Source organism: Mus musculus, chromosome 2 (genome assembly GCF_000001635.26).
Source record: "Mus musculus strain C57BL/6J chromosome 2, GRCm38.p6 C57BL/6J".
NCBI lineage: Eukaryota > Metazoa > Chordata > Mammalia > Rodentia > Muridae > Mus > Mus musculus.
In genome coordinates, this window is record NC_000068.7 from 71581923 (window position 1) to 71606298 (window position 24376).

Here is a 24376-nt window from a genome sequence, read left to right on the forward strand (position 1 = left end):
AAACCCACACAGTGGAAGTGCAGAACCATTCCAGGAAAGTTATCCTTTGACCTCTCTGTGGGAACACACACAAACACACACACACAGACACACACATACACACACAGAAACACACACACAGACAGACAGACACACACAGAGACACACGACACACAGACACACACACAGACACATACACACACACAGACACACATACACACACACACACACACACACACACACACACACACACACTGATGTTAAAATGGAAAATAGAATGCACGAGGCAGAGAAGTGAATAGCTTTCCTCTTTAGCCAGACCTCCACTGTGTCTGCACACTTCCTCTGGTTTTCTCCCAGATCAAGTTTGTAGCCTTAAAAACAAAACAAAAACAAAAAACAAAAAAACCCTCCTCACCATCAAATCTCGTCGTCATCCTTGACACGCTCCTACCCCATCAAGGATCTTGGAGATGGCTTCACAGGCACGTGTGTAGACACTGCATCCTTTAGGAGTGGCTGCCTGGTGTTCTTTTATACCAGGAACCTATAATTATTCAATCAATCCCTGATTGAAGGATATTGAGTTTGCCCCCAGCCTTTTGCTATTACGAACAATTCTGCTGTGAACATCTGTGCCTGTGACTTGAGTGTGCATCTGCCTCTATAGGAAACGTTTCTAAAAGTTTAATTGTCGCCTTAAAGAATACATGCATTTAAGCCTTTACAGGTCTTTACCAGTTACCCTCCAGACTACTTCCCACCCCCATCCTATAATACTAACTCTAGCTTTACCAAGCTTTAAAAAATTTTCCGAGATATAAAACTAAAATTAGGGCTCTCATGTTTTCATTTGCATCTTTAAAAACATCTTATTGAGGCTTTTCGAACTCGATGGTTAATGTCCTTTGCATTTCTGTTGGGCTTTTGATCGTTTAGGGGTTGCAAAAATAATTCTGTTAATTCATTTTGCAATTAGTATAATGAAATACCAGAGGCAGGCTACCTTTATAAAGAAAAGAGGTTTATTCAGTTCACACATTTGCAGGCTAAAAGTCCAATCAGGATGATACAGGCTCTGTCCTGTTCTTAGCTGCTGAGCTGTCTTTCCTGCCCTATCTTCATGCACTTTTTTTTTTGGAAGAAGCAGATCCACTCCAGTTCCTTCCAGCTTCTATACTTTAGCCCCACCCATCTGTAAAACCTAAGTCTCAGAGTGAGAAACCACTGTAAACTTCAGTCCTCACATCTCAATAGATGCTGTCTAGCAATCCCTCACATGCAAGTGAGGTCTCTGAGGCTCTGTGACCTCAGCACCTTCTAGAGCCCTACCTAAGATGCCCAGCTTGACCCAGGATTCCTCTGGGGAGTTATTGTTGTCACTTGTTATCTGAATTGCACATTCTTTCTCTCCCCTCTCCCCTCCCATTAGCCTTTGCTAGCCGTGTAACAGAATTTGTGAATGGGATGTGTGTAGAATTCTGGCCTGGCCACAGAGGAATGCCCAGCTGCCAGCTTTGCTTAGGGTCACTTTCCCCTCTCTTGCACTGGACGAGTCTGCACAGAGTTCATTTCTTGCCTTCATTCCCGTTATAGGAATTGAAATAATTTTAGCCTCTGGTGTTCAGGAGATTTCCTTCTCCATCTCACTAAGAAAACAGAGCTACTGCTGTATCCAAGCCCCACTGTGTGTTCTCTCTCTCTCTCTCTTTCCTCTCTCTCTCCTCTCTCTCTCTCCTCTCTCTCTCCTCTCTCTCCTCTCTCTCTCTCTCCTCTCTCTCTCTCCTCTCTCTCTCCTCTCTCTCCTCTCTCTCCTCTCTCTCTCTCTCCTCTCTCTCTCTCCCTCTCTCCTCTCTCTCTCTCCTCTCTCTCCTCTCTCTCTCTCCTCTCTCTCTCCTCTCTCTCCTCTCTCTCCTCTCTCTCTCTCTCCTCTCTCTCTCTCCCTCTCTCCTCTCTCTCTCTCTCTCTCTCTCCTCTCCCTCTCTCCTCTCTCTCTCTCCTCTCTCTCCTCTCCCTCTCTCCTCTCTCTCTCTCCTCTCTCTCCTCTCTCTCTCTCCTCTCTCTCTCTCTCTCTCTCTCTCTCTCATACACACACACACACACACACACACACACACACACACACACACACACGCACGCACACACTTTGCTGAACTATTGGCCCAGCCAAGGAGATGCTGCCACCCGTTTGTCAAGTAGCTGGGATTAAAGGTTCACTCTACCATGCTTAATCTTCATGATTTCTCAAAGGACTCTTACCATTTTTCTTTTAAATAAATGTTATTAAAATTTCCCTTTAAGCTTATATAAGCTTTATTGCCTATATTTGCGGTTTACAACATAATGCTATAGGATAGAGGGTTACTGCAGATCATCATACCTGCGGCCTCACAATTGCCTTTAATGTGTGACAGGGCTGCTAAATCAACTGACTTTTAAAGACCAGTCTCACTCATCCCTCTAGACTACGTTGTACATTGTACCCTTTGGCCTGTGTCTCCTGTGTCCTCTTCCCCACCCGCTTGGTGATTGAAAGGACAGCTTTACTCTTTACTTCTCTAAATCTGATCTTATCGTTAGATTATACAACACGGCCAGGCATGGTGGTGGCACGTGCCTTTCAATTCCAGCACTCCAGAGGCAGAGGCAGGAGGATCTCTGAGTTCAAGGCCAGCCTGGTCTACAGACTGAGTTCCAGGACAACCAGGGCTACACAGGGAGACCCTTTGTTTTAAAAGAATAATTCAGTTGTTGAGAATATTTTTTTGACAAGAAATAAGCAACAATGCAGTGCTAAAACCAGCAAGCTGGGAATTTGGAGAATCTGAGGCTGGCACTTAGCACGGCGACATCATCAGGACAGAGGTCAACCCTCCTTCCTTCCTCTGGTTGATTTTCAGATGACTCTGTTTGCCTTTGAAGTACAATAGAAACTCTTTTTTTTTTTTTTTTTGACAGAAAATGTCTAGGAAATTATTTTTTTCTTAGGCTTGGCTGCAGATGAATTGTATTTCCATATAATGAATTCGTGAATCTCCTTTTCCCGAAGAATAAATAGGATTTCCTACTTGGCAATGACATTCAGAATAAAAATATAAAACTTGGATCTTGAATGTGACCGATATTCCCCATCCTGGAGTGGTGCTTATGCCCTTGATGAGACAAAAGTGACAGTAGTTAGTTAAGAGCTCTTAGGTTACAAGGAAACATCAAGAAAGCCCAACTGCTCTCATTTGGACACTGTTTGTCTCTGTAAAAAGATGATCATTACATTATATTACATTAGAATATCACCATACTTATGTTTGGTTCCCAATATCATAACCCTGAAAGATGGCGGCAGCTGAGAGGTGAGGTGCAGTGTTGAAGGGTGAGATCCTGGCCACCATTAATTCTGGGATTTACAAGTGAGTTGGTTTATATGACAGCCATTATTACGGAACAGTGAGCCTGTCTCTTGCTTCTTCTTTTGCTGTGTGATCTTTCTCTTGCCCGGTGATGCCATCTGTCCACAGCGAGGAGACCTTCCCCAGAGGCTGACCAGATGAGCCTGACAATCACAGACAACCAGCTTTCAAAACGGTGACATAAATGAACCTCTTTTCCTCATAAGCTTCTCAGCCCTTGAGACTTAGTGATAGTGATATGAAGTGGACAAAGACATTAGATTTATCGATCATACGAACGGGAAGACCAAGAGAGTGCTTTCGGCTTTAAGCTTGGTGGGGTTCAGGAATTCAGATGACGTTCTCAACTCTGTCCCCATTCTCCATCCACTGTGTCTCAACTCTGTTCACCTCTGCCTGGCTGGGTCATGTCCTTGTCTACACTGCTCAAAGGCCTGGAGAAAGAGACACATTTTCCTTTCAGGACTTAGATGCCAAATTTTAGAGAAGTTTCTGGTTGGTACAACTTAGAATATTGTTTGTCCCTCAACTAATACTCGTGGCTGGGATGCCTTTGAATGTGTTGTTGGGTGGAGAGTGGCTTCTGTCTCTAACCAGGTTCTTGTCCTTCTTCAAGGGTGGAGTGGACAGACAGTAAAGGGTACTAAGAGGAGATACTTTACTGAAAATGAGTAAGGCATCTTAAGTCAGATTGCCACGGGGGCTTTAAATAAACCAAATTTGAATTCTCCGTAGCAGCAGGATCTCCATTACGATGCTAAAATGTTACAGCTGGACTGCCCTCCACCCCAAAGGCCTCCTTATGCCAATCAGGAGCCATTCCTTTTAGAGCCCCTGTGCAGCTCTGAGAAGCTTATAGCACTTGCAGGGCCTTAGAGCAGCCAGCGGTCTCCCCTGTCTTCCCTCCCCTTGTGAGTCTAGGAGTTTTCTCTGAAAGCCTCCAAGCCAGAGCTGGGATACAGCTCTAAAGTCTTGTGTGGGGTAGTCTGAATGAAGTCTGTGTGAACTCCAGGTCCCTAGTTGGTGGCGCTTTTTGAGAAGGTTTAGGTGGCACGGAAGCAGTTTTTGAGAGTTTAAAATCCTCTGTCGTTTCTAGTTAGCTTTCCCCGCTTCCTGCTTGGGTTTGAAGATGTGAGCTTTTCCTTCCTGTTCAGACTATTACGCCTCCATTTCACTCATGCCTCCACATTTGTGGACTCCGATCCCTCTGGAACCGAAAGCCCAAATAAACGTTTTTTTCCTCTAGAAGTTGCTTTGGTGATGATGTTTTATCCCAGCAGCACCGAAGTAACTAATACAAGGTGTCTTCCTTCTCCTTGGAGCTTTGTGGGGAAAGTGAGCAGCGAGGTGCTGAGATTGACCAGCTGGGCCCTGATTGGTTGAATCTCTCATATCCATCCAATTAGGGGAGAGCTGTTGAAAGTTAGCATCAAACCGGTGGTGGTGGCGCACGCCTTTAATCCCAGCACTCGGGAGGCAGAGGCAGGTGGATTTCTGAGTTCGAGGCCAGCCTGGTCTACAGAGTGGGTTCCAGGACAGCCAGGGCTACACAGAGAAACCCTGTCTCGAAAAACAAAACAAAACAAACAAACAAACAAAACAAAAAATAAAGAAAGAAAGTCAGCATCATTTCTGGTTGTTGATTGTTTTTTGGTGGCTTTTTTTTTTTGTCATCGCGTCTCCCCCCACTCCCCCCCATATCCCCTGTGGCTGTCAGAAGCTTGACAATAGGGGTTTTGTTTTTCTCTGTATCTCCCTTTCCTCTAGGCTTGAGTTTCCTGTCTATCAGAGAGTCTTGTCCTCCCTGAGTTTGATGCCTGAAGCTCTTTCCATCTGCAGAGGGTCAGGCAGGGTAGGGCCTGCTCTTTGGCAGCCTGGAGGTGGATACTTTGATAGAAACCATCCCATACCGAGGAGGGTTGCTGTTTCCAGACAATGAGCGGAGGGATTGTTAGGTTTCTGAGTGTTAAGAGTGGTTAGCTGTACTTGTTCAGCATTTAGCCTTGTGTATGTCTCCTTCCATGCATCTAATTTGTACACATACATACCGTTAGTTTTGTTTTATCTTTGTTCTTGAGACATGTGTTTCAGATTGACTTACTTAGATGTAGCTGAGGCTGAGCCCGAGTGCCCGACCCTCTCACGCCCATCTCTTCCGTGCTGGGACTTTGAGCACGAGTCACCATGTCTGACCTTTATTACTATTTGTTCACTGTGAAGTCCACGGAACAGAAAATGAGCATGATAGAGCGAGGCAGAGAGGCAGCTGTTCAGAGGACCCCAGTTTACTGTTTACAGTTTAGCTGTAACATTTTAGCATCGTAATGGCGTCCTTCTGCTACGGAGAATTCAAATTTGGTTTATTTAAAGCTCCCGCGGCAATCTGACTTAAGATGCCTTACTCATTTTCAGTAAAGTATCTCCTCTTAGTACCCTTTACTGTCTGTCCACTCCACCCTTGAAGAAGGACAAGAACCTGGTTAGAGACAGAAGCCACTCTCCACCCAACAACACATTCAAAGGCATCCCAGCCATGCCAGGAAGCTCAGAACTCTAGAATTCCACCTTTGGCCTCTATGGGCACCTGAACACACCTACATAAATACATGAACATAATTTAAAATAATAAAAAACCTTATTTTTTATTACTTTTTAAAATAGTCCAGCCATGGTACTCTTCCCTGTTCCCCCCACCCTCAGTGCCCCACCCCATTCCTCCTCCCTCCAGTCTCCAAGAGAATATCCCCCTCTCCCCAACTGTCCCCTGCCAGGCTTTTCCACACCCTGGGGCCTCAAGTCTCTTGAGGGTTAGGAGCGTCTTCTCCCACTGAGGCCAGACCAGGCAGCTCTCTGCTGTATATGTGTCAGGACCTCCGACCAGCTGGTGTTTGCTGCTTGATTGGTGGCTCAGTATCTGAGAGATCCCAGGGGGCCAGGTCAGTTGAGACTGCTGGTCTTCCTATGGGGTCACCCTTCTCACCTTCCAGCTTTTCCCTAATTCAACCACAGGGGTTCCTTGTCTTCTGTCCATTGGTTGGGTGTAAGTATCTGCATCTGTCTCAGCTGCCTTTTGGACTTCTGAGAGGGCAGCCATGCTAGGCTTCTTGTCTGTAAGCACACCATAGCATCAGTAATAGTATCAGGCCTTGGGGGCCTTCCCTTGAAATGGATCCCAAGTTGGGCCATTTACTCGAGTGCCTTTCCCTCAGTCTCTTCTCTGTTGTTGTCCCTGCAGTTCTTTTAGACTGGAACAATTCTGGGCCAGAATAACAATCTTATTTTTAAGTAACACTGTAGTAGGACCGACTGGAGTTCCTTACTAATAAAGAAAGGCGTTAGCCTAGAGAGAGCTAAGCTTGGGGGTGGTTTTCATTTCATTTGCTTAGCACAGAGATGCTATAGTTATCATGATTTTTTCTTAGCCTTGACCATCACATAAACTGGAAGAATTTTAAATGCCTTTGAAGTTGTAAAAGTAGCACAGAAGGAAATCAGGCACAAATAAAACTCCTATCCCTAGACATGACAGCGTCTTTTAGCTCATTCCAGAGACTTCCATGTACTTGCAATTAGGCATGTATATTTTCATTAAACATGTAAGATCGGACTGTATGCTCTGTAGCTTGCCTTTTTTGCACTGGTACCATATTGCAGAGGGTTTCCCTGGACATTGTAGATAGAGGGCCTTCGTTCTGCACAATGATCTACTATATGGCTGTGGACAAATCTATTCCGGAGGATTTCATAGCATTTTACAAGGCACCATTCCCATTGTCCTTTCTACGGCCAGAGACCAGTGGCTCCGAGGTGTGTCAGCCGTTGGCCACCGATGGAAGATGCAGCAGAGCTACTGTGTCATTAGGGATTTCCTAGAGGGAGAAACATTCCCTCAAGGCTGAGTCAGAGCCGGAATCTGGTCCCACTACTTCCCGCATGGTCCTTGCTGTGGTTAACCATAGAGGTGGCTCATTGTTGAGGGTTTGGCAAATGTCTGAGAAAATTACAAGGCTGTGATGGCCTCCCTTCTAGCCGTAGCTACACAGGAATCCACACTAATCTCACAGGATGACTGGCAACTTCTGTCTCCAGCCATCCAAGAAAGCTCGCTGCTGTCTTTCGTTGGATTGTGGCAGCTGTGGGTGTCTGGTCTGCCATCAGAGGATCGGTATTTCGTTTATACTTAGTTTGAAAATGTTCATATTAGATTCAATTGTACCAAATATCTGTCTCTTTCTTACTACGTAGTCTCAGGGCTGTCCAAACAGGCAGGATAACCTCACTAGGGTAGGCCGAGATGCCGTCAAAGCAAAGGAGCCTGACTCGGTTCTTTTCTCTACTCCTGCTTCTGCGTGGCCAGTTTATGTACCACCCTCTTCATCTCCTAAGCCACAGGGAGGACTTTATTTAAACTTGACCCCACTGCTAGAGACTCCAGCCTAGCTAAGTGTGTAATAGAGAAACCCAGGAACTGCAATCTCATCTGGAAGGAGTCTCCTCTCTCTTGCTTTGACCTATATTTCTCTTTTTCTGCCTTCATTGTCCTTCTTTCATGGCTTTGCCTGCAGAAAATCTGTCTTTCTACACACCCCCCTCTCCCGCCACCATGGTGAGTTCAATCTCTGGGCATCAAACAGAAAGATGCCTCCATGTCTGCCGAGTGTCCCAGCTGCCCGGTATATCTTACTGTGGCCGTGCTTGGAGGTGCTGGTAGGCAAGGATTGCCTCTTTTTCACCACATACCACGCTTCTCCTAAGCTGTCCATTCTTCAGCACTAGGACGATACTTGGCTCGAAGCACAGAGATGCTCTGTGATTGTGAGATGATGAATCTGTATAGTTCAGTGTCTTCCTGTGGATTTAGCTTCACAGTCTGAAGTTGCTAGCATCATTTTTAGAACTATCAAATTTATTCCATTCACTGATGCTTGGATTTTGATGATGCATTAATTTATTTATTTACTTAAAAAACAACAACAACAACAACAACAAAACCCAAAACCAAACCAAACCAACCAACCAACCAACCAAACAAACAAACAAAAAAAAACCCAGGGTTTTTCTGTGTAGCCCTGACTGTCCTGGAACTCACTCTGTAGACCAGGTTGGCCTCAAACACACAGAAATCTGCCTTCTCTGCCTCCTGAGTGCCGGGATTAATGGCCTGTGCCACTACCGCCCTGCAAGGTTGTATGTGCCAATTATCCTTGTTTGTTTGTTTGTTTGTTTGTTTGTTTGTTTTGCTTTGCTTTGCTTCCAGAGCTGAGGACCAAACCCAGGGCTTCATGCTCACTAGGCAAGCACTCTATCACTGAGCTAAACCTCCAACTCTGGTGATGCTTTTAAATGTAAGAAAAGTTATTTATTTATTTATTTTACTTATTTTGGATGGAGTCTCATATAGCCCAAGCTATCCTTGAATTCACTATGCAGTAGAGAATGACCTTGAAATTCCAATTCTCCTGCCTCCACTGCCCTGGTACCAGAATTATAGGCATAGCAACACACTCAGTGATGCTTTAACATCTTAGAACTGTTCACATTTTAAAATGAAAGCTTCCCCTGTCTTCCAAACGCCTTAAAAGCAACAGATGATAGCTTTAGCTGTATAGGAATGGATCCAATGTACATCTAAGATGTTTAGTAAATTCTAAAGTCAGAGGGAAGAGAAAAATAAAAGCAGTAAACAGACCCAGGAAATAGCATCTTGCCATGTCAGGGTATGGTCCTCGTTTTACCAGGATATAATTTAGACTCTAGAAACCCTCCTGAGCCGCTCTCTTCAACAAAGGAACAACTTGCAATTTACCAGGAGAGTGGCACGCACTCACCTCCCTGGGTGGTTGCGGTGCCAAGCCTGGGAGGGCTGATAGGAGGAGCGCATGCGCGCTGAGGAAAGGCTGTTTGCTCTAGTTCACACAGCTCATGCGGCCCGCGTTAGACAGGCGCCTCTTCTTTGGGGGTCTCTGGCTGTGGCATCCTTCCCCTGCTGACTGAACAATTTCTCCAAAGCTGTCCTTTTATGGTCTTCCTGAGACGCTGTAGCCCCCTTATGTGGCTTTCACGACTTCAACATTCAACTTTGACTCTGTCTTCTAGAGGCTTCTGGGGAAACTCCATTTCTCAGGTTGGAAGAAACTGGACTTCTATATTCAGGGTCTTCTACCTTACTTTCTGTGACTTCTATCTGGTGACTAATTTTAGGTCGCACTAGCTCTCCTCTCAAGGGATTGCGTGATTGATTTTCTCATCGTTTTCTTTAGGTAGCCCCATATGAGGTCCAGGGCTTTCTCGAGAACGTCATTTAATCTCTTCAAGTCTTATACTCAATTACAATTTTACCCATTAAGTAAAACCTGTACTCATTAGGGAAAAATCAGAATTCAAAGAAAACAGAAGCCATAATTTTAAAAAGCATCAAAACATTTAGGGTTATTTCCCTTTGAAAATGATTTATTTCTATACCCTTTTAATTTTAATATTAGCTTCTGCCTTGATTTTTGTTTTACCAACTCAGCTTGATATCAAGAGCATGCTACACATTAGTAAGGGTTCTTATAAGCTCTTTGAATGCTATCTACTATTCAATCTATGAGAACTTGCCTGCTTACTTCTGACTGTCCACCTTGGGTAGGTGGTTTTTGTGCTGGTCACTTAAATCTTGTGTGTTCCCTTTCTGTTTTCTTGGTACAGAGTCTAAAAATTAGAATTATTAGTTGAAGATGTAGCCAGCCAGCCTCCCACTCTCCCTCCCACCCCCACAGTCTGAGGCACTTAGGTAGGCTAGGCCCATTGCTCCACACCAAGCTTCTGCTATGGTTAAAACAAACAGTCTTAATTTTACATTGTGGTCAAATATAAGTAACATGAAGTTCGCTGGTTTAGCCAGTTTGAAATGTGTTTTTCAGTGGCGTGAAGGGCATTCAGATGGGCATGGTGACACACATCCTAGTCCTACGGCTTACGATGCTGAGAAGGGAAGGTCACAAGTTTGAAACCAGCCTGGGCTACAAAGTGAGTTCCTGGAAAGCCAGAGCTACGTAGTGAGGCCCTGTCTCAAAAACAAAACAAAACAAAAAATGAAACACAAAGTATTTAATCAGCTGAAGGCCAGTTTGTCCACTACCATATTGTCTACAGTTTCTTAAAAATTTCCCACATGTTTTCTTCTCAAAATGTATGCTCTCTGTTGACCCATCTTCAGCTTCACTGATCTGTGCTTCAGAGCTCTACAGCTAGACTTCCAGGCACTTGTGAGCAGGAGAAGTTGGTGTTGGGAACAGATCTCCAGTCCTTTGCAAGAGCAGTACACACTCCTAACCACTAGGCCATCTCTCCAACTCTTGTCAACTCCTGGGCCTGCCCTAATCTGAATTGTAAGCTCCACTCATGTATTCTTCATAACATTACCTACTGCGTCATCATCTCCAGACTTCTGTGTGGCTTCCTCTGTCTTTGTTGATAGTCACTATTCTGGCAAGACAGCTTTTGAATACATTCTCTTTAGGTTTTTAACACAAAGTTTTGTTTTGTTTTTCCACTTCTTTAAAATATTCAATTTTAAAGCTAGCTATGGTGGTGCACGCCTACAATTGTAGAACTTTGTAGGTGGGGTCTGAAGTTCAAGGTTGTCCCTGCCCACACAGTGACTTGGAGAGTTCAAAGCTAGCCTGGGCTACATGAGATCCAGCCTCCCCACCCTCCAAAGCAAAGCAGAGCAGAGCAGAGCAGAGCAGAGCAGAGCAGAGCAGAGCAGAGCAGAGCAGAGCAGAGCAAAGCAAAGCAAAGCAAAGCAAAGCAAGAGTTTTCTTCTTTCTTTTAGGAGTTCTTCCAGATTCTCTCTCATAAATGCATGCCCTTGTCATGCACTAGGCCCTCTTCCCTGCTCCTCACTCTGAGAGAACTTCTCTCCCTTCCCGTCAGCTTCGAGTTTTTCTTTGGTTGTGTCTATTCTGCAGGCAAATCTGTTGAATGAGTCTCTGATGACTTTGGTTTTGAGGGTCACTCTTGTGAGGTGTTGTTGCTGTTGTTGCTTTGCTTTTGCGAGACAGGGTTTCTCTGTGTAGCCCTGGCTGTCCTAGATTCACTCGGTAGACCAGGCTGACCTCAAACTCACAGAGATCCACCTGCCCCTGCCTCCCGAGTGCAGGGATTAAAGGTGTGGGTCACCACTGCCCAGCAGGGTTGCTCTTGTCTTGGTAGCATGTGGTGCATCTCGGTCACAGTGTTCTCGATGCTTGGTGGTCTTTGAGTCTGTGTTTTCTTCTGGTACGAGAGGCCCCATGAGTACGGAGATGAGTTGTCTTTAGTGGTGAGGTGGGAAACTGTGGGGCTGGGCAGTGTGAGTCAGGAAAAAATGCTTTTATTTCTCCTGGATGAGGCCAGATTCAGGGTGTGGTTGCCTCTGGGGCTTGTTGTCTGTTCTGCTCAGTATATGTGTGTTCCTATGATGTGTGTGTGTGTGTGTGTGTTTGTATGTATATGTGTGTGTGTAAGACCACTTTTTTGTATGCTGTACTTTAGTGTCTTAGCCATCTCTGATGGTGAGTGCCTTAGAACCTTCTGTTCTGTATGCTTCCCCCCGCCCACTGCCCCACACTGTCCTTTTTTTGAATCTAGAGGTCCTTGGAGACATCCCATTATACAACTATACAACTGATCTCTCCTGCTTGTTTTGGGCTCATTCATCTGAGTACATCTGTTGTGTGTCCTTCACTGTTTCTGGCTACAGAGGTTGCCTTTCTCTATCCTTAAAAATTTTCCCTCATGTCTACAGTTGACAGTACTCTTTGCTCTGGGAGTTTTCCTTCTGTCATTTCTCTGAGGTTCTCTGTCTTCTCTGTTCTCCTATGATTTGGAGGAGGGGAGAGCAGGCTGCAGCATGTATTCAGTCTTCTTGGGAGACTTTTTTTTTCCCCCTTTCAAACTCATTTGAAGTTTTCCCATGGATGAAGAATTTAGAGAGACTACCGGTTGATAATTACAGGTGGTGGTGGTGGTGGAGGATAGCTTAGTGTTTATCCTCAGCATCTCTGCAAAAGCTGAGGGTTCCAAGCCAGAGTGTAGATTTGGACTTGACTAAAATCTAGGGTTTTTCTTTATTGCTGTTGTTATTTTTTCCCCCCTATTCACAGTCAAAGGCCACTTTGCCTCAGAACCCTGTCTCCAGTGCTGACAACCTTGTTGCTGGAGAATTTCTGGGCGGAACCCTGGATGGCACCTTCTTGGCTGGGGGCACTGTTTTAAAGCCTTGCAATTTTAGGGAGTGATCTGGGTGGGGTCACGTTCCAGCTGCACCCCATAACACTTCGCAAGCCCTGGCTGTGCCGATGGCAGCTGCTGGCTGCGGCTGGCTGCTCAGGCCCATGGAGGAAGGAAGATTTCTTGTTGAGAAATCTCTGAGTCACTGGCAGCCTCTGGCTGTGGTTTGCTCACATGTCTGTAGCCCTCTGGGGCTGATGTTTCTGTGAAATCTTTCAAGTTCATTCTTGCTCCCCTGGGCTCACCCTCTCACAAGTGCTTGCTTGCCCTGCATGCCGCAAATGGCGAGAGAACATCAACTCTCCATGGTCACTAGTACGTGATTGCTTTCCCAGGACTCCTGCGGTGATGTGTTCTTGGGTCCGTGTTTATGTGACATAACAATAAAATACTCAGTGCTTCTCTGGATCTTTCCCCCGAGGGCATCTTGAACATCCAAAGACAATAGTGCAGTAATCACCATGATTTTCAATCTGAGGTAAATGTGCTTTTTGTTAATTTTTAAGGCAATAAAATTGACTTTGAAGGTAGTACTTCAGACTTTTAAATTTTACCACAGAACAAAAGAGCTCTGTATCCCTAAAGCCTGTGTAGAAATGCACACTTCGTCTTTACTAGGGGTGTGGCTATGTGTACAGACGTCTTTCATTTCATATTCTAGTAAAGCTGGCTGCTCTAAAATTCATTTTATTTCCGCCAAGAATGTTTGATATAAAAACTAGAGGTCTTTCTTTACAGAGAAATATTCTCACAGAAAATGACTAAAGCTTGTGAGGCAAGATTAAGAATCTTAGCTCTCAGGTGTCCAGAATGGTCACTTGTAGCCAGACGCTGCACACAAAACCCCCTTTCTTACTAGGTAGTTTTTAGAAAACACTGGTACTTGGAATTTGCAGATTAGACATGGACCACAGTGATGATTGGCGCTGGGAGTCAAAAATGGAAAATGTAGAGATAGCTTAGAGATGCAGACACAGGATGCTCTTGCAGGGGACTGGAATTTCATTCTCAGGGTGCCCCTCATGCTGCCTATAATTAATTCCAACTCCACGGATAGCTGATGCCTCTACCTCATTGGGCAGCTGTACTCATAACTAAAATGGTTTAAAACAAATCTTTAAAAAGTGAGAAAACCACACATCATCCTTGGGGCATCTGGAGGGAACAGTGGGAGCCAGGCTGGACGATCAGAATGCTGAAGGCACAGGCATGTCCTTACTAAAATACCATTCAACTTAGAACGGTGAATTTGATGGTATCCAAAATACATCTCAACAAAGCTCTTTACAAATCCTGCCTGGGTACCACTATAGACCATTGAGTCAGGCTTCTGAGGTAAAACCTTAATATTAATGTTTTGTAAAAGCTCCCCAGGTGATTCGAACGTGCCGCTGGTTAGGGGCTTGCTGGTTTATAACCTTGTTTGTCTCCGTTGGACAATCCTGACATTCTGCATCTGGTTTATTATTTACGTCCTTTGTTTCCATCCACTTTACTAATGGTGGAATTTGTAGACGTTATTAATTCTGTGTTTGGGTACCCATTCCTCAACTTCCCATCCCCTCTTCTCTCATCTGCCAGTGATCATGATTCTGTGTATCCGCTTAACAGTCTACGTGAAAATCTATTATTTTAGAAACAACCGACAGAGAGGAGGTTGATGGAGAGAAGCTTGAAGGCACCGTATGCAAAGTAAGGAGAAAGAGAAGAAACACTAGCTACCTTTATTTGATCAATACATAGCCTATTCGTGTATTGAGACCTCACAAATATATATAATTAAAATTAATTTCATTAATTAGTTTAACAAAAGACAATAAAATCCTACCACTCCAGGCCCCTCCTTACCCCTAAACGAAAGAAGAGACAAAGACAGAAATGGCTGATATATCTTGATTGTTAAGCTGCAATCACAGGCATGGCCTGCGCAGACCACACAAGCGATGGTGGCCCTGTAGTGTCAGAGCATCTGGGTAGCTATCTTAGCTTGTGTTAAGTGTACCTGAGGTTCTCATAAAGATGAGGCTGGCTAATGATGAAGGCTGCCTTCTCAGAGTGTCTTCTTGGCTGTGACTGATTAGAGGCGCTCTAGACAAATGGCTGTATCAGTTATTGTTATTTTGAGGGAAACCCCAGCCTTTGCCAGTGTAGTAAGGGCTAGATGCCAGGGTAAGATGTGAGACACTCACCTTGTGTGTACTCAGACACTTGGTATTCAGGATAAGTAGCATCGTTGTGGAGTAGAGATTCTCCATGAGTATGACAGCAGCTTCTCACATCGAAGCTGGCCCTCCTAGTTGTCCAGATAAAGTTTGGCTGCTGCTCTTCATCAGAGTCAGGGATACATCCGGCTGATTCTCCAAGGAGGGCCTGACGGCAGGTCTTACACTCAGTACTTGCTATTTAAGAGGAGTAAGATGTCCTGTCTTACTTTAGTGAATGGTCCCTAAAACCCCAGGAGTGTACACTGAGACCTGCCTGGATTAATGAGAAGTCACTCTGAACTACCCACCCCGCCCAGGGTGGGCACCAGAGAGCAATGGTGGTACTCAAGGTTATTGTTTTCTTCCTTTGTTGATCCCACTTCCCCTGTGATTTATTTTTATTTTATGTTTATGAATGTTCTGCCTGCATGTATATATGTGTACCAAATATGAGTATATGTGCCTGTTGCCTGTGGAGGCCAGAACAGAGCATTAGATTTGCTGGAATGGGAGTTACAGATAAATGTGAGCTGCCTTATAGGTTCTGGGAATTGAACCTGGGTCCTCTGCAAGAGCAGCCAATGCTCTTAACCACTGAGCTGTCTCTCTAGCTCCTTTGTTGTCTTTCTGAGATAGGCTTTCATGGCATGTCTCAGGGTAGCCTGGAACGTGCTTTATAGCAACACAGGCTGCTCTTGAACTCCCAACTGCCTTCTTGTCTCAGCTTCTGAAGGCTGGGATATTACCAGTGTGGCAATTATGCCTGGCTTGTTTGTGTTTTTTAAAAGTCACCTTCTGAAAAAGATGGACATGGTGGCTATGCAACCCCAGAGCTTGGGGTGTGTGAGGAAGAAAGTCAGAGTTCAAGGCCAGCTATAAACCTCAGCTATAAAGAGGGTTCGAAACCAGCTTGAGCTGGGTTAAGACTCAGAATAAAAAAAGCAAGTAACTATGGTCTGGGCAATTAAGAGTCCTGGCTGCTCTTGCAGAACACCCGGGTTTCATTCTAGCACCCATGTGGCAGTGTACAACTGTCTGCAATTCTCCCGTTCCAGAGAATCTAATGCTTGTGGTGTACAGACATATGTTCAGGCAAAACATAAAGATAAATAAATCTTTAAAAACCCAAATAGCTAAATGAATAAGTAAGCAACTAAACCAAGTCCATATTCTGGTAGGTCTGCATCTTTGTAGGGACTTCCTGCTGGAGCTTCAAATCTGGAACTTGAGTTTAATCTGATCCATGCATGGCTTCATCTAGTGGGTAGATCCAGGCTTTTCCTCCCATAGGCGATGGCCTTTCTTAACAAGACAGATCTACATTCATACACACAAAACACAGTTTCGGATTTGGAAAGAGTCCCCTTGCCAGTGAAAGACACGTGAGTCTCTCTAGCCTCATGGTGAAATTGTGTTCAGGGTCACCTTCTGTACGAAGCTGCAAGCCTTCTCTCTGCTGGTGCCCGCCATGTGCTCACAGACTTTAGGACTCTCACTCTTTTCCAAGTCCTAGCTTTAAAAAACAAAAAAAAAACCAAAAGCTTTGTGAATTGTTTGAGAGAATCAATTACAGCACCAGACTGGCTGGGTTTGTTCCACGGTTCTGCCAAGCTAGTTGTGTGACTCAACCAGGTTAGTCTCTTTTGCCTCGTTTCTGTCTGTTTTTGGCAAGGGAAGTATTTGGGAGGGAGGAGCGACTGAGACCTGTATTGTTGTGACATAGTGCCTGCTACTCAAATGTCTGACAGTGTTCCAGCTAGAGTTGCCAGTTCTAACCAGCAGAAATTGACTCCGTTACCTTAAATGGAGAAGTGGCTTTATTGGAAGGATCGTGGGCAGTCAGAATTTACAGCATATGTGCAGAAGCAGAAGCAGGAAGTGTGTGAGAGGGGGAGCAGACAGTAGAAATAATCAGATCCGAACATTTGCGGCATGGCCAGGACACCATCGATAGCTCCCGCCTCCGGTGTTTCTATGCTCCCAATCTTTCTTAGAGGAGCCTCTTGAGATTCAAAATCATTGGCGATCCTCTTCAGTGGGCTGAGCCCACTGTTAGGGAAAGCAGAGCTTCGAAGCCTTTGTTTCTGTGTTAGAAATTGGGATGTCTTATTGGGGAGCGGGCCACTCATGGTAGAAGAGGGTTAGGATGCTAGGGAACAAAACTCTCTCCAACCGCTCTACCTAGGCATTGTGATTGCTGGGCACTCCACTGTCTAGTAGAATTGAGATGCAGTGTGCTATCCCACCAGTAGGTGTCACCCTTTAACAAGTGTGACCTTCCCCTCCCACCTCAGCCCCTCAGAGGCCATCTGCACAGTAAAGAATGTAGTGGCATTTCCGCAGCTGATCCCAAACTGGGGTGCCCAGTTATATTGGGTCTCTCTCTCTCTCTCTCTCTCTCTCTCTCTCTCTCTCTCTCTCTCTCTTTCACACACACACACACACACACACACACACACACACACACACACACACACACACATGGATTCAGTTCCCTCAAATGAAACCCGCTGTCTATAGTTTGTTACCCCTTTAGTATCGTCACTTGTCTGGCAGTAAATATGAATATATAGTAAGTTAAACCTGATGGGAAAAATTCAGAGAGAGTTTACTGGCTTGGTTTACTGACTTGTTTTTTTCATGATATGATTTCAGGGTTGTGATATATATCGCTTCTATGAAAAATAGTACTTTCCGAGAGAGGTGCTTTCCTAGGTCATGATGAAATCAGGGGGAGCAACAAAACACACCATGACCCAAGTGCTTGGTACTGCCCTTCAGATTGTGAGACTGATATGTGGCCTGCTGGACTAAGAGGGTCACTTGGTATTGTTCTGAAAGCAGTTAAACCACAGGTTAGCCGGGGAGTTCACTTTTCATTAGGCAACGGGTACTCAGCATAGTTCTTTTTTTTTTTTAATTAGATATTTTCTTTATATACATTTCAAATGCTATCCCGAAAGTTCCCTATACCCTCCCCCCGCCCTGCTCCCCTACCCACCCACTCCCACTTCTTGGCCCTGGCGTTCCCCTGTACTTCTTGACCAATGCTAGGTTCACAGATAGTCTTTGAACAGAAGGCGAATAAGCACGCTGCTATGGCATTGCTTTTCTGGTACCCACAAACTGAGGCTGATGAACTTAACTCCAAGGTTAGCTGGTGTGTGAGCGAGCTTTCTGTGACTATAACAAAATACTTGAGATAAGCAAGTTATTTAAAAAAAAAGACAGACTCACAGTTTTGAAAGTTTTAGTCCAAAATTAGTTTGTCCTGTTGCTTTAGGAAGCAATGTATCGTGAAAGGAGTGTATGGTAAAGAACAGTCTACATGGATGAGAGAGAGAGAGAGAGAGAGAGAGAGAGAGAGAGGTGGGGATGCATGGGAGTTACAGTAGAGCAGGGTTGTCCACTTTATGGATGGGAGAGAGAGCATTCATGTACCCATGAGAGGTGGGGGTGGAGGTGGAGCTAGGATTCTATAATCTCCTTTGAGAGCAAGTCCCAAACGACCTCAGGAATTCCCAGTAGGCCTCACCTTCTAAAGGCTCTGGCTTCTATCAATAGCACCACTCTGGTGGTGAAGCCTTTAACACGGGGAGCCTTTGGGAGATGCTCAACACGCACACGGTAGCAGCTGGAGCACCCATAGGAAAAGCCTCTGTTTCAAGGTTATAAAATTGAACCTGATCCAAAATCTGCAGCAGAACGATGACAGCTCACTTTAGATCTATCCTCCTGGCCAGGAAAGGAGAGACAAGCTGCATCCTGAGAGTCCAGGGCAGTGGACAGGACCCCATCTTACGTATGGGTCCATCTAGCTGGCCATCAGCCTGGAAGACGGCCTTTATTTCACAGACTGAAAATGAATCAATGACTGTGCTGAAAAGGTGCATTAGAAACTTGATTAATTAGATTAATATTAAATGTCTATTCATACAATGGACTTGGAGACAGGTCCCATACCCTGTTAAAGGAAGTAGATTTAAATTTTTTTTTTTTTACAAAAAGGGTTTATTTGTTTATTATTTTCTTTGAATGGAATTTTGTCTGCATGTATGTCTGTGTGCCAGGCATATACAGTGCCCGCAGAGGCCAGAAGAGGATGTCAGATCCTCTGGACCTGGTTATAGAGGGTTATGAGCTACCATGTGGATGCTGGGGACAGAACCCAGGTCCTCTGGAAGACTACCTAGTATTCTTATTTTTTTTTTAAGATTTGTTTATTATTTTATGCATATGACTATGCTGTGGTTCATCTTCAGACTGTAGCTGTCTTCAGACGCACAAGAAGAGGGCATCAGATCCCATTACAGATGGTTGTGAGCCACCATGTGGTTGCTGGGGATTAAACTCAGGACCTCTGGAAGAGTAATTAGTGCTTTTAACTGCTGAGCCATCTCTCCAGCTCCAGCTAGTATTCTTGGCCATTGAGCCATCTCCCCAACATGCCCCCAGAGGAAATCTTAATGAATATTTTAATGAGCATGTGGAACTAGATTTGCCTTGCTGCAGAGGATGGCTTAGCAGTTTTTCTTTTGAAGTAAGAATGTGACTGAGTTTTGTAACATTGAGGCCTGTCTGCTTCTCTGTTTTGTGTCACTAAAGTAGTAACAGACTCTTGAATCAGGACACGCTCTGTGGCTTGGTTTTTATAAGTTTATAAATAGTTTTAGCTTGCATTTTATAACTGGGAGGTGGCATTTTGTAAAGATTCCTGGGCCTTGAAGATACATATCTATCTATCTATCTATCTATCTATCTATCTATCTATCTATCTATCTATCTACACATTATTCTTTTTTTTTAATGATGTGTTTATTTTTATTTTATGAGCACTGGTTCTTTGTTTGCATGTATGTGTGAGAGTGTCAGATCTCCTGGAACTGGAGTGACAGACAGTTGGGAGCCGCCTCACAGGGTAGGAACAGCTAGTTGCATTTGTACATGGAAAGTGCTTTGAATAGCGCCTGGCACAGAGTTCTGTGTAAGTATTCTAGGATGATAGAATAATGATAGTTATCAAATTTGGAAAAACACAATTACCTGGGAAATTCGATTCTTGTGGTTGTGTGCTCAGTTATACATAATGATGCCAGGTCACCTCATCTGTTTATTTGTTTTGGATGAGGGAGGGCCATTAAAGAGGAGAGGGGCTGGGGAGATGGCTCAGTGGTTAAGCACTTGCCATACAAGCACGAGGACTGGAGTTATGATGCCCAGAAACTACATAAGTGGCAGAGCGGGTGAGAAGGTCTGGCTGAGAAACCTATGTCCACCCACCCTGCAGCTAACTCTCACTTCTTTTGAGCTTTTCCTTAACATCAGGGTTCTGCTCTAGCTTGCTTGCCTGCTTGCCTGCTTCTGCCTCATTCTGATCTCTGATGATACTTAAGACATTGCTTATGGGAATGATGGCATTCCACAGTGTCAGAAAGGAAGTCCACCTGGTTCCTTTGGCCTGGCTGTCCCCTGTTATGGAAGGCTCCTTGCTCAGATATCCTCAGAGCTCCTGGCTTTCACGTCCTGTGAGCTTTTGCTTAACAGACACATTTTCAAGGGGGAGAGGATCAGGGTTATACTGGGTTTGAGAGCTAGCCAGTTGTCAGGAGCAATAGTGACTTGCTAGATAGTAGCTTGGAAATCACTTGATGAGCATCACACTCTTTTGGCTTGTACAGTGGCTCCTCTCTCCCACCTCCCCTACCCCCCATTCCCCACCCCAACCCCCATCTCCCAATCCCCCCACCCTCCCACGCACCCAACTCCCCACCAAGAAGACCCTGTTGGTGGGTGGATCTGTGGGCTCTGGCCATCTGGTTCGTTGTAACTCATGGGGTTGAAGTCTAGACAGCTGTGTAATAGCCATGCAGTCTGCTGGCAGCTGCTCGGGTCTTCATATCACCCCCTTCCCTTGATCGTCCCAGCTTGGTAAACAAAGCGTTGGGGCATGGAGGCTGATGGATGAGGGTGCACGTGTGACCTCAGGAACCTGTCCTGAGGTCACATGAGTGCTGAGCGTGTTTTTTTTTTTTTTTTCCACAGGCAAGTGTTTCCACCACCGGAAGTTCTGTAGCTCCTCACTGCACCTCCCGTTATTCCTCAGTGGAAAACTAGGAGATGTTTCCTGCTGAAAACAGGTTAGAATCAGACACACAGCCCGATTCCTTATCCAATCCTGTCCTGCTTCCGCGTTCTAACGGGGAGTTCCATATGATTTGTCTGAGGACATTGATGCTTTGAGTGACCTCTTCTATGGGGGTGAATTCATGGACAACTGGGAGATGCCTTTTGCAGTACTCATAGTAGGGATGGTCTCAGATATAGTCACTTGGACATGCTCAAGGACCCTCTTTCATTCCTACTTTGCAACCTGATTTTCCTTCTCAGGGGTCGACACTTGCCTCTCTTCTACTCTGCCTTGCAATGATCTGGAGGGGGAGGGATCTGCCATTTGCTTTCTTCACCAGGGGGAAGTAATATGGGTGATTGCAGTACTTTCTTTACTGAGGCTCATGAAGAGTTTGGCAACTAGACCTCAACTCAACTCCTCACCCGGAAGGAGTTGAGTTAGAAGGTATACATACTAGTTACTTCTACTGGTCACTGTGGTAATCATCTTGATGAAAACAACATAAATAGGAAATTTGTTCAGATTTATGGTTTGAGAGTAGAGTCCAGGTAGGTGTGGTGGCATACACCTTTCATCCCAGCACTGGAAGTCAAAGGCAGGTGGATCTCTGTGAATTCAAGGACAGCCTGGTCTACAGAGTGAGTTCTAGGACAGGCAGGACTACATAAACAGTGGCTCTCAGCCTGTGGGTCACAACCCCTTTGGCATCAAATGACCCTTTCACAGGGGTTGCCTATGGCAATAATTTTATGGTTTGGGGTCACCACAACATGAGGAATTGTATTAAAGGGTTACAGCATTAGGTTGAGGACCACTGCCATAGAGAGATCCTGTCTCAAAATAACTGAGAGAGGGGGCAGGAGGAGGAGGAGGAAGGGAGAGAGGGAGGGAGGGAGGGAGGGAGGGAGGGAGAGAGAGAGAGAGAGAGAGAGAGAGAGAGAGAGAGAGAGAGAGAGAGAGAGAGATCCATAATGTCTGAGAAGGCACATAGCAGGAGCGGGAGGTGGCCGGTTACAATGTGTCCACAGTCAAGAGCGGGAGGTGGCCGGTTACAATGTGTCCACAGTCAAGAGCGGGAGGTGGCCGGTTACAATGTGTCCACAGTCAAGAAGCAGAGAGGGATGAAAGTTGGTGAAGCTGCCTCCCCTGCTTTTCCTCACTGTTCAGACTGGATGTGAAGCCTCAGCCCTCGGGTGAGTGTCCTCTCATCAGTTAAACCTCTCAAGAACTCCCTTATGAGCGTACACACTCAGAAGTGTGTCTCCTCAGCCCAGCCACCCAGGTGTGTTTCTAAATCCCTGTCAAGTGGAAAAGATTGACCACCACAGAAGGATGGAACACCTCCAGTCAGAGGAGACTGGGTCTCTAATTCTCCAGGCTTCGATAAAGAAAACAGCCTCGGTACTCATTAGGCACGCGTTCTTGTCTGAAAGTCAAAGCTTCAAGGAACTCCATTTAGGTGATGCTTCCATGGGTTAATTTTTCTTTTTCTCTTTTTGTTTTTTGACTGGGGAATCAATACTGAGAGCCAAGGCTGAGAGAACAAGGTGACCCATTTAAGACACACACATTGTTAAAACCAAATTAAGAGAAGGGATATGGGGATGGCAGATTTTCCCTTCTGGAATAGCATCTTTCTTTCTTCTTTCTTTCTTTCTTTCTTTCTTTCTTTCTTTCTTTCTTTCTTTCTTTCTTTCTTTCTTTCTTTCTTCTCTCTCTCTCTCTCTCTCTCTCTCTCTCTCTCTCTCTCTCTCTCTCTCCCTTTCTCTCTTTCTCTCTTTCATTTTATGTATATGAGTGCTCTATTTATATGTAGACCTGAATGCCAGAAGAGGGCATCAGATTCCAATATAGATGTTTGTAAGCTACCATGTAGTTGCTGGGAACTGAACTCAGGACCTCTGGAAGAGCAACCAGTGCTCTTAATTACTGAGCCATCTCTCCAGACCCTGGAATGGCAGTTTTCAAAGGTGAGAAAAAAAAAAGACATTATCAAATAACCCAAAGAAGGAAGAAGCTGTAGTCTTGTTGGTAGCTGACCCTTGTTCCAAAGATGCTCACGGAAGATGGGGAACATGGGACACTGGCCGGATGTTTTGTCCTGGTAGCAAGGAGTGATTGGTACAGCTCTGAGGTTCCTGACACAGCAGCTTCCATTCCATACTGCTAAACTAGCCCTGAGATGCTAAGTCAGAGGGAAGTACCCACTACAGAGTAGGGGACTGCGAGTACTGAGCTATCATCTGAGAAGTCAGAATCAATTGTCTTTCTCTTTGGAGAGTGGGGATTTTTCTGGAGTTTACCAACCTTTCTCATGAACTTCTACTCACCCTTGTGGCAGCTCTTGTTTATTTTCATACCACAAATTAAGTTCTTTCAGACTGGGGATCGAACTTTGGGCTTCACCCACAACAGGCAAGCACTCCAGCGTAGAACTTCATCCCTAACTGCTACAGAAAGCAAGCCAAGTGAATAAGGAGCAGACTTGATCTTCTTTGTTCATTTTCCCTAGCACCATGCTCTTGGATGGTACATCAGTTACCTGGGAAAATGAACTCCGTGGGAAAGGCCTAGCCAGGAGTGGAAAAGGGTTGGAGGAGCTTGAAGCCAGTAGAGATTTGAGCCGGGATTCCCAGGAAACCTGGGAAGGGGTAAGTGAAGAGACCATAAACTGTGTTGATCTATGCACTAAGCAATCACAAATAGTGATGGCTGAGGCAGGGCTAACAAACTAGTAGAGCCTCCAAGACCAAGGATTTGGCTGTGAAGGCTAGAGAGAGGTCTGCCTCTGTAAATCTTGGTCATTTCACGTGTGCTTTGTGGTGGTTTGAATATGCTTGGCCCATAGAAACTGGCACTATTAGGAGGTGTGGCCTTGTTGGAATAGGTGTGGCCTATTCCACTGGCTCCACCCAGTGTGGAAGAAACACTTCTCCTAGCTGCCTGCAGTTCAGTCTCCTTCCAGTTGGATCAAGATATAGAACTCTTGGCTCCTCCAGCATTGTGTCTGCCTGCACACTGCCATGCTTCCCACCATGATAATAATGGGCTGAACCTCTGAAACTGTAAGCCAGCTCCAATTAAATGTTTGCCTTTATAAGAGTTGCCTTGGTCATGGTGTCTCTTCACAGTGATGGAAACCCTAAGTAAAATGTGGCTCATGGTCACCAAAGTTTCTGCGTTTCCTGTATATATCTGTTACCCCTTTCCTTAAGAAGTGGCATCTAGCCAGGTGGCACTTTCCTTTAATCCCAGCACTCGGGAGGCAGAGGCTGGCAGGTCTTTGAGCATTTGGGGCTAACCTGGTCTATAGAGTGAGTTTCAGGACAGCCAGGGATACATACACAGGGGAACCCTGTCTTGAAAGAACAAATTTAAAAGAAATGAGAAAAGAAGTG

General features: G+C 45.1%; 1 long non-coding RNA gene across 2 annotated transcripts; it reads left to right on the forward strand.

Moving 5' to 3' along the window:
* Positions 1-9406: 9406 nt before the first annotated feature.
* Positions 9407-23828, forward strand: Gm36857. 2 transcript variants are annotated; one of them, XR_374627.3, is made up of 3 exons: positions 9407-9510; positions 20891-20985; positions 23491-23828. It is a non-coding gene; the product is annotated as a predicted gene, 36857 (long non-coding RNA). The 2 variants fall into 2 exon arrangements; XR_866410.3 differs by lacking the exon at positions 9407-9510 and adding an exon at positions 16270-16480.
* The last annotated feature ends 548 nt before the right edge of the window (positions 23829-24376 follow it).